The sequence below is a fragment of the Oryza brachyantha genome, chromosome 5, assembly GCF_000231095.2.
Source record: "Oryza brachyantha chromosome 5, ObraRS2, whole genome shotgun sequence".
Taxonomy (NCBI): domain Eukaryota; kingdom Viridiplantae; phylum Streptophyta; class Magnoliopsida; order Poales; family Poaceae; genus Oryza; species Oryza brachyantha.
The window spans coordinates 9,613,839-9,625,457 of record NC_023167.2 but is presented as its reverse complement, the minus strand read 5'-3'; positions in this window follow the sequence as shown (position 1 = coordinate 9,625,457).

The window sequence follows — 11,619 nt, the reverse complement described above, 5'->3', positions numbered from 1 at the left end:
AAGCCGCAGGCACAGAGTACAGTGTGTAGGTAGCTGCACTGATGAGCTTGATGGCGAATTAATTGTTAACAATGGACATGCATATATATAGTTGGCCAACCTGCTGCATATATGTCATGTAATCTTGGCGTGCGTTCAGCTGTCACTACTGGTCACTGCTACTGCTAGCTACCACTCTTCATGGTCCATATATTTGATATGTGCATTATTTATAATTAATCTCTGGGAGGTTGGTTTCCTATTTATTTTATTTTAGTGCCATTAGTTCTTCCACAATATGTCACACAGTGTCACAGTGACATACTTTATATGACTAGTCCACATTTCCCAGAAGGGTGTTGTTATTGGTCCAGCTAGACACATAGTTTATGAGTTGGTACGCATTCCCTCCGTCCCACAACAAAAAAACAACTTTTCGGTTTTTAGTCGAGCATTTGACCATCCGTCTTATTTAAAAAAATTTTAAAAATTTTAAAAAAATTAATCACACATAAAGTACTATTTATATTTTATCATCTAATAAAAATAAATTTATTTTTTAAATCAAATAAAAATAAAATTATTAATCATAATTTTTTTTAATAAGACGAAAAGTTAAACATTGTATCTAAAAACTGAGAAGTTGATTTGTTTTGAGAAAGATGGAGTAGTTTATACAGGGGAGGTAGTTGGTCCAATCAGTATTGTCACTTAGAGCAAGACTAATAATATAAACCAATAAACTGGCTATAAAACTCTTTATAGTCTTTTTATAACCCACCCATATAGTAGTTAACTTTTTATCTTAATACATGATTCACGTGTCTGTCATCATTAACCTTACAGCATGCTTCTCCTCTTTCTCTTTCCCTTTCTCCTCCATATTAGTATTTAGTTGGCTTATAGCCTGCTATTATACATACTCTTAGGCACTGTTCTGCCCCGGTCCACCCAGGCCGAGCATCATATTTTGGAAAGGAACATATATATATATATATATATATATATATATATAAACACACAGATATATTAGTTCGGGGGAGTATATGAAAACCTGAATGCAGACGTGGAATAACTAAACATTAATTATAAGTATAGTTTGAAATCCAAATATAGGTAGATGGGAATGGATTTTAATTACAAGAAAACACAAGGCGAATAGAAAAGTGATGTACGCTTACCTTTTGCTGACGTCGAAAATATGATCCGACGTGTCACACATGAAGGCCTGGGAGTCAATCTCAGACAGTTTTAATGCAGGACCTAAATTCTTAGAATGCGCGAGCGTGCTAGTCAATTTGATCCTGCAACTGACAAGATGAAGAATAAAATAAGCCGATCGGCTATCGAGCCAATAGATAACGAAAGATCTAGCCGATCGAATGTTGCTGCTGCAATGGTTAGCCGATAGGGTGAACGATCGGCTGTAAAAGCTTAGATCGACTAGAAACTTGATAGAAATAGACTTGAATTAAATATTAAACTAACGTAATCCGCCAAGTTACATGTTATTCTTAGTCAATCGGACAGACCCCTATAACAAGATCGAACCAAACATAGATATATCGGACTTAACCAAGACAATATACAATCAAGCACGATATAATTATTGGAAACATAAAGATCGATAAGGCTAATAAATAACCGACGAATTACTTGCAATAAACAATGAATCATGTGTTGTGATCGGCTAAAACTAACTTGCATGTAATTCTCATAAGCCGATGCAACATAAATAACTGTCGGAAGCAGATTGGTATAAAAATAATATAGTAAGGCAATCGACTACTCTATTGATGTGAGTATAACGAACATGTAGGTCGGCAAAGATCATCGGCTATAAACGACTGACAAACGACCAAGATCTATAAAATATCTAGCTCATATTGCTAAGAGTAATTATAGAAGATCGGACCCAACCGAGACTGTTCAAGATTACGCCTAGCAATGTTAAGCTATATAATAAACAAATCTAGATCGCTATCAAGCCAACGAGCCGATGACTAACAACTTATCGGCTGGTACTCCGATAAAACGATGAGCAAAATACATCAATCTGATATAAACAATCTGATAAACGCAATCTACTAGATCGGACCGAACCGAGACAATATTACATTGAGTATGTCAAACAGCAAATATCAAATCGACATAGATTACCCAAATTGGTTGACCAGATCCACTCAAGATACAAAAGTAACTCAAGCTGAAACTAATACGATAACTAGCAATCGCACAACCAAATTAGAAGATCGGACTGAACCGAGACAGTCCTAATCTAGCCGATGCGATTACCGTGGCCCGGCGGAACGTAGGACTTACCCCTCTGCCGAAGATCGAAGCGATACAGCCCCGCGTCAGGAGCCAAGTTCCGTCGGAGTTGAAACCTTGGTGAAGAGGGTGGCGATGCGCCGAAGGTAATGGATCTAATTGATGTGTAGATGATTTACAATGACCCTGGGCATACATATTTATATCCTCGGATGGATGCTAGTCCGTGTCGGACATGACTCCTAATAGATAAAAAGAAATAACAAACTCTATCTCTAACACGACATGGTTTCTAATAGATAGATGAAAACAAACAAGTCCCGATCGGACTCTAATCTCTTATAGAGAAAATGCTAACTAACTCTAACTACTAGATAAAATTACGCCGCCATGCCTTGATCTTCACGATTTCCTGTTGAACTCGAACTCTTCCAGATAAAATTTCTATCGGCGATTCCACCTTTCCTTATCCGAATCCAATACAGAAATTTACCAAATTTTGGTGTTAACACCTTTCAACCCAGAAATATACAACATCGAAATCTACATAGCCCCCTCTACTGGATGAGCGGACTTACATTCACATAGCATTCCTCTTACACTTTTATCATCATCGTCATTTAAAAGGACAACTCGGAGGTATACTGTACTTGTGGTGAACTGTGAGACTAATCCCACCTACCAAACTCTTAAATCTAACACTTGAGTCTAAAGGGCCGATCCGGAAAAAAAAACACAATCGGGCCAAAACATTACCAATCGACTAGCTAGGTGTATTATGCCACAGAGCACATGGAAACCGAAATGAAAATCAGTGATTATCGGCCGTCCCTATCTACCTCGTTGCCACAACCAACTTCAGTGAAATGGAAAACGGGCACGATCGATACAATTCCGTCTTGATTGATTTAACTTAATTAGAGAAAGAAGCAAAAGGTGCCGATCGAAAGAATGGTATTCTTATTTTAGCATATCCTAGCTAATTGCAGTTAGTGATGGTGGGCATCACAAACTGAATTATTGATGCATCAGTGTACCACAACTAACGACAGGCCTAAACCTGTACATTGTGATATACCTATATATGCAAAAGGAGATATATATATATATATAGATGGAGCAGAGAGCACTGAACTGATATCGAGCTGCATGCAGACGATTCTTGCTGTCCCCTTATCACGCATGCATGCTCTCGTACAATGCTCTTGATCGGCGTGCATGAGCATGCATGTTTGCGAGTGCGATCCACCAACAGAGTTGGCACTATAATAGTTGACATATTGCAATCATAAGGAAATGAGCGTTTGGTTTGTTTATTTAGCAAAAAAACTCACACGGTATATTTGTAAATCAAATATAATTTATGAATAAACTTTTTATATACCTATGTGTACTTATCTATCTAAAAGTTAATGCTAAAAAATAAATTATGATGAAAGAACCTAAGAGTCTACTCCGAATATAAAGTTGAAAATAAATATTTTGGCTTATAAGTATAAACATAAGTGAAAAGATACCCTAGACAAAATGCATAAGCACACGTAAAACACTCGCATCCATGTAAAACCCCTCTTTTGTGAGCATAAACAAAATGATGACCAACTATAATTTTTCTAGCCTCACTAAAATTATTGGGGTGATGTTTTCCTTTTTTTCATGAAACTATATATATTCATGGAGACGACGATTGAAACCATAATGGATTAAACAGTAATTTTGGCAACACCAAAATTTTGTAAAGTCAACTTTGGTACGCGAGAGGTGTGTGGGTGTTGTTTGGGTTGGTAGTACTTGTCAAATATTTTAATGTGGAGTTATGTAGAGATGTTTCTAGCTAGAAAAATTATCAAATTTTTGTTTGGTAAGATATAATAGAATAATTGAGATGCGTTTAGATCGGTACAATGTCAAATTTTAGGAATGCTAAAACTTCTTGTGGCGAAGATAGCAATCTGAACACATGTCCGAATTACGCTTTAGACTTGTTTTTATTGCCCATGTTGTACTTGAACTTGGTTTTACAAACTTGCCATTTTACGAACCATATAGCTACAACGACCAGTAGTCCATCCATCAGTGAGAAGCAACGGAGAATATATAAAAATATAGTGATCAAGTATTCAATTTCTATAGACCGGTCTGAACTGATACAGGATAAGATCATACTTTAATTTACCAAAACAAATGAATAGCCTTAGGCCGCGTTCGGCTTACAAGATAAGTTATCTTATCTCCCTCATTTTTCGCACGCATGTTTTCTAAACTGCTAAATAGTGTATTTTTACAAAATAAGTTTTATAGAAAAGTTGTTTAAAAAATCATATTAGTCTATTTCATATTTTTAATAATTAATAATTAATTAATCATGTACTAATCTATTGTTAAGTTTTCCGTGCTGGATAAGTTAACTTACGTACCTCCCAACGAACGTGGCCTTAGTAGTTCTATGTGTATCCAGCACGCTGTCTTGAGCTGATGACAATCATTTATATGATAACAAGATAACTCGTTGGCTAAAACTCCAACAAAACATAGAGTACGACAAATAATCTTAATAATCACTATTTGATCCTAACAAACCTATAAATCAAACTTAACTGAGACAACCTAACGTTGAGAATAACAAATAGTAATATTTAAACTGAATTAAAATATTCAAAGTGATTGCTCAATAAAATTTAAGAAGTAGATATAGCTAGCTAATATCAAACTAACTAGTGAGATCGATTACAACAATACAAGCTTTGATTAAAATATTAAAGTGAACCTAAGAAAGTATTAATATAACATATAAAATCACGTGCCAATTAACTACAGAGATACTACCATCTAATCGGGGTTGTCTCCTCGAATCGACACAACCATCACATCACGGTTCTCTCGAATCAGAATTTAACACTAAACAACTTACAGAAGCGTACGTGCGACGATATGTGAGCTGGAGTATTAATCATTATAGTATAATTATTTTCTCGATTAATGGAAGGTACGGATCGTGAGTGGACGTGTGAGCTGGAGTATACTCTCTCCGCAAAAAAATATATAAAAAACAGCTTTTCAGTTTTTATACTTTCGTCTTGTTAAAAAAAGTTTATGATTAATAATTTTATTTTTATTAGATGGTAAAATATGGATGGTACTTTATATATGACTAATTTTTTTAAAATTTCTTACGGATAGTCAAACGCTTGACGTAAAAACCGAAAAATTTGGTTTTTCATGGGACGAAGTACTGTACTATATAGCTACTGATCTGTGAAAGTACGTCGGGACAGAGACCTGCAACCTCCAAGAGATAGTAGATTATTATTTATTTACTTATGGTAGGTACTTAGAGCATCCGTTAAAGGTCTAAAAGTTAAGTCCTCAGGACCTTATATTGGAGCCCTCTAGAAAGAAAATTAGGCTAAAAATTATCCCTACTCTCGTATAGACCTAAAAATTGGATCATAATAATTAGCTCGCTGGCCACGTAAACAAGATGAGACCTGTTTATTAGATTGCTCTCTTCCTCCCTTCCTTTCGCACGAACAACATCTGCCACTGCTTCAACGTATCGTTGATTCGTTGTCTGAATTGACCAAATAATATATTTGATCTTCTTCTATTTTGTGTAAAATGGAACATCAAGATGACGCTCAAGTCATATATGTCAGCAATTACAGACAAAAACCAGCTCACTTCTAGGCGCGGTAGGTGTAAGGTCGGCGGAGATGGAGCAAAATACGGCTCAGCCAAAAAAAAAAAAAAGCGTGACGAACACTTGCATGCACCGTAAGTACAATTTCTTTTTTACGAAATGAGCAATTGGGAACGTGGATTGCTTTACCATATTTGATTCACTTTTGGGTTAGGATTGAGAGTATGAATATTTAGGAATGATATTGGTATCTATCACTTTTTACGGTAAATCCAAAAAAAATTCTTTTGGAAACTTCTTTGGCGCACTGTTGGAAATGCTCCTATAGATGTACATTTCACTAACAAACTCTGTTTGTTGGGGCATTACTTAGTGCTAATTGCTCCTATATTTTGATCTCATCTTTTTGCTTCAGTTATGCTTATAAGTTAAATTTTAAATTTTTAACAACGTAAATTTGGTGTTGTATTTTAGGGTTTTTTCATCGTCGTTTATTTTTTAACCCTTTTTGGGTTGATAAGAACAAGAACAGTATATAAAGGTGTTATTCACAAGTTATTTTTGGTTGCAAATATATTATTTGGCTTTTTTGCTTGAAAACGATCACCCATTTGTTGTATTATTGTTGCAATATTAATTGCAAGTCGTTTCAGCCTTAATTTCTAAACCTATATCCAAAATTATATATAACTAAGTTGATCATTTGTTTTGCACTTACAGTCATGCCGAAAGTCATGCTGAAATGCAACGTTTTTCCATTGGTGCGATATATCAATCTTATACTGCCTCCATATTTTTTTTATATGACGTCGCTGACTTTTAGGTCCACGTTTGACCTTTCGTCTTATAAAAAAATATAATTATTAATTATTTTATTAAAATATGATTTATTATTATAGGAACTTTAAGTATGATTTATAATTTTACATATTTAGATATAAATTTTGAATAAGAGGAACAATCAAACGCAAATTAAAAAGTCAACAACTTCAAATAAAAAAATACGGAGAGAGTATTTCAAATGAGCCAATAGAATCACACGTTCAATAGCAACCCCAACTAAAACTCTCTGTTTCTTATGCTTTTTGGAGTTGCCAAATAATGTTATTCCTCACAAGTCATTTGAGATATTATTGGTTCTTCTTCCTTGCGAAGTTGAACGACTTATATTTGGAATCAGAGCGATGCTAAAGCTTCTGCTTGATAAAATAAAGGGAGACATCAATGAGTTGGTGTGCTGCTAGTGGAAGATCTCTTTCCTTCGCTTTACGAGTTTATAGCGCCAGTATAGGGTATGGTATATGTGCCGTCTTGATTAGCTGGTTTTGGATGCGATGGAACGACCGATATTGCGGTATCGATCACTAGCTGGATCAACCCACTGTCATATTTGAGCTATAGATAATGGGATCGATAGACTTAAGGCTGTGTTCTTTTTTATATGAAAGATAAAGATTATCTGATTTTTTTATAGCTGTTAAATGGTATAAACAATGAATTAACTATTATAAAGTTAAAAAAATCTACTTTAGAAAGGTAAAATCATGAACTTCTATATATAAACTTTTTTAAAAAAAACATATCATTTATTAATTCGGTAAGCGTGCAGATGAAAATCCAGTAATAATATGAGAATAAAGTTGCGGGATATCGGCGCTCAAACGCCAGTGCGCGTCGGCTGTGGCGGCAGCGAGCTCCCGCACGGCGACGTCGACACCCGACAGTGGCGATGGAGGGCTTCCCGCGTGGCGTCGACGACGACCAGTGGCGGTGGGACGGAGGTTAGGGTTTCACCCATCCTTCCGTCTCTTTTCTTTTCTTTTGGTTTTCTTTTGGGGATCGAATTCCCTCTCGATTTCTCTCTGTTCTTTGCAATCCCAAAACAGAACTAAACCCTAGAAAGGCTCTGATACCATTGTTAAGATTCCATTCTGATCATCTAGGTCTAGAACTAGTTGGGGTTTCTCTATTTGCATGGTTGAACAGCATTTGCACGGGTACCAAAAGGGAATTAGGGTTTGGGTACCGACCGGTGGATCCGCTTGCAGAGGAAGAAGAGGAACCGGCCATCGTTGTCCTCGTTGCACCTTGGGGCTGACGGCGACGGCGATGGTCGTGGCAGCTCCGGCGAGGTCGAGGCGCGGCGGTTGCATTTCCCGTCACTGGCTGTGCCTCCCTTGATCGGCTAGGGTTTGTTGGGTGGAGAGCGATGACGACGAATCTCGTTGTTAGTGCCACGCTGGTCTCCACCCCCTTTTATATGGCGCAGGGTGACAGTGGCCCACCAGCCATTGGGCTGGGCACCCCCGATCAGGGTGCGGTCAAGGTCCCTCTTGGGCCATTGGGCTCGAGAGGTGGACATCAATCTAATATATATATAGGGAAGTTCTAATTTATATTCTTTGCTAGTGATTTAAGAGCTAAGATTACGGTAAAAAACTCCAAAATTACTCTAAATCTAAGGTTAAAAATTTAAATTCACGATTACGATGAATTAACTTGGACGTCCCAAAGCAGATCGATTTATTTCTTATTTTTGTGTGTACGATGGGACATCGGGGTCAGCAGCATCATCGGTCATCGATCCGACGACGACGGCGGCGAGCTTCGCATACATCGGGATCAGCCGGGTTTGTCACTACTGTGTACTTTCTTCGTTCAAAAAAACCAACATTTCTGCTTTTTATCGAGCATTTGACCATCCGTCTTATTTAAAAATTGTATTGAGCATTTGACCATTCGTCTTATTTGAGAAATTTTCGAGAAATTTTAAAAAAATTAGTCATCCTATTCATATTTTATCATCTAATAAAAATAAAATTATTAATCATAAAATTTTTTGAATAAGACGAAGAGTTAAACATTGTATCTAGAAACTGAAAATTTGATTTGTTTTGGGACGGAGGGAGTAATCTCTCTGTCGATTTTAATACTATCCATCGGTTGAGCCGATAATGATACTCTAGCGGCACTTTTGTTAATTTTCAGGCTCGTGTATTCACTTATTCTTATACTTATAACTTATGAAGTAAAATTTAATTTTTTAAACTTAATTTTGGAATTGATTTTAAGAAATTTTTCACCATAGTTTATTTTCTAGTCTTTACTTTTAAATCACTAGATAGCAACTAATATATAGAAGTTTTTTCCCATAAATTTTTTTAATTATCAATAAACCGTTTCTCTTATACTTAAGATAAGCCTAAAGAGGAGGCTGGTTTTTGAAATTCATGCATTTTATTTACTAGAAGATAAATATTACGTAAGAGAAGGGTGCTGTGAGAGACATGTGGGGGGTGTCGGGGTATATCTAAGGTACTGCTTTTATTACAATAATATTATAAAAAATATCAGCAAATATATTATTTTGTTAAAGTATCTTTTAATGTTAATATGTATATATAGTCTCTATGCTTTTAAAGTAAATCTTTTAAATTATTGTAGTCAAAATTTTAAAAGTTTAGCATTAGTTTTCATGTTTTAAAGTATTATGGAGTAAGCATGGGCTTTAGCCTGTTGAAGGCTTGTAGCTTCGGTTAGCAGGGAGATAAATCTCCTGCCAGCTATTACTACGGTCAGAAGGCTCGTCACCTTGCTACCATACTGCAGGTTACCACAAAATTCACCGTAGTAGTCGATGAGAGTAATGAGTTCTTTCACCTCAATTGGGTAAATTTTGCTACAACACAAAGTGTGGCACTTGCTCGTAGACAATGCAAAAGACACGAATTTGCTCAAGGACACTCTAAAACAACGAGCGCATTAAAATTAGTATTATACCCGCTCAATTGATGAGAGAGAAACCATGTAGAATGTTAAATTTTCCCTCATATTCTTCCCCATCGAAAATTGATAATAATGAAGAGAAAGGGGAATGGAGCTGATGGAGGTGGAGACTAGCTTAGTAAAGAGGATGTCGGGGTCCAGTGGCAGAGACGCAGGTTCTAATGGTAGGCGATGGTCATGACAAGTGTCAGCGAAGAAATGTCAGTGCAGATGGTCAGGGGTGAGGCTAGACAGAGATGGGCCAAGCAGTGCAGAGCTAGAGGTGAGGTAGATATGCCCCTGGGTAGCATTATATGGCATGCCAGCTACTGGGCAATAGTTTCCCAATGCACTAATTGCGGACAGGAAGAAACAACATTGGGCAAGTTGTTCCGGTGTGGAGTCCATTGGAGGCAGGGTCCACAGGCATCCCACAGAGATGGTCGAGGCCTACCGCTGGGTCTAGATCTGTGGGGAGACGGGGCTTGTGGATGGATCGACGATGAACCTAACGACGATGCCTAGGGCTACTGGTTGCGTTGAACTTGAAGGTGATGGACCAATGTCGGGCGGACTTGGATGTCGAGGCACGAGGCCCACAGAAGGATGATGAACAAGATATAGGGGAATTGATGGACAAGACATGAATGAAGGTAGGCCAACAAAGTCATTTTAGTTAAATTCTCTTTCCATCTCTAATGAAAATATTTACCCCCATTTATTCGCTTCTTATGCTTTTTGAATTTTCAAAATTAAATTTAGAATTGATTTTGGAGGTTTTTTTTCACTGAATTATTTTTCTAGTCTTGGTTTTTAGCTCGCTAAGTATACAAATATAAAACCTTTATTCACTAATTATTTTTCATTTGTAAATATGTCATTTGGCCTTTTTTATTAAAACGACAAACAATCACCCTATTATTTTAAGGGTTTTGGATACGTGCCATTATAAATTTTATGATTTTAAAAAATACCATTACTATTCACGAAATTACGTGCGTGCCATTGAATTTTTTCCAAATTGCAACCATACCACTTCCGCCGCTTTTTCCATCCACCTACTGTGTTTCCATCTACTTCCTTCTTCCATCTACTAGTTGGAACAGGGGAGGGCCAACGTGATAGCATCATCACACAAGCAAAGTGGAAGCAGCAGCAGCGAGCATGACAAGAGATTAAAAGACGGGTTACAAATCAGCAGCATGTTCGTACGTCTTGGAAAGGAACGGTAGCAACTGTGGCCCTGCAGCAGCGCCTCCAGGGGGTTATCCAGAGGAGCGAACGGGGACGGCGGCGATAGGTGCAGCTTGGGCTCTAGCAGCAGCGCCGCGGCCATGGCGGTCGATGCTACTGATGCCGCGGTGGCAGCGACGCAGGGTCCATGGAGGAGGAGGGGGGCATAGCTGTGGAGCGGCGGAGCTCCAACTCAGGGCACAATGGCGACGCACAATGGCTGGATCCGGTCGCTCAACCTGAGGGAGGTGGATACAGGGGTGGAAATGGATCAAGGCCCGTGGGTTCTTTCACAACTCTATTTAATTTTTAAAAAAATTTTAGCTTAAAACTTTATATAATTTTATTTTAAATCTGTTTTGAACCTAACCTTTAAATTTTATAGGCAAAATGGTTAGGCTTATTACCACCCCTAGGTGGATATACTCATATACATCGACCTCCGTCTCGAGTGCCAGCAGCCTCCTAATCTCGTGTATGAATTGACTATTAAGTTAGCTATAAACAATTTATAGCTCACAGTTGACTAAACAATTTATAGCCAGCAGTTAACTATGTATCACCTAGGAGGAGCCATACTGAGGACTAACGGTCTTCATTCGCTAAGACAACGTTATCCAAGAATTTGATAAGCTGCATTTATGAGTACTAGCTAATATGCCCGTGCTAACACTACGGTATCATAATATTTATATTCATACATTATTTAATTTTATGTTTATTAGCTTTTT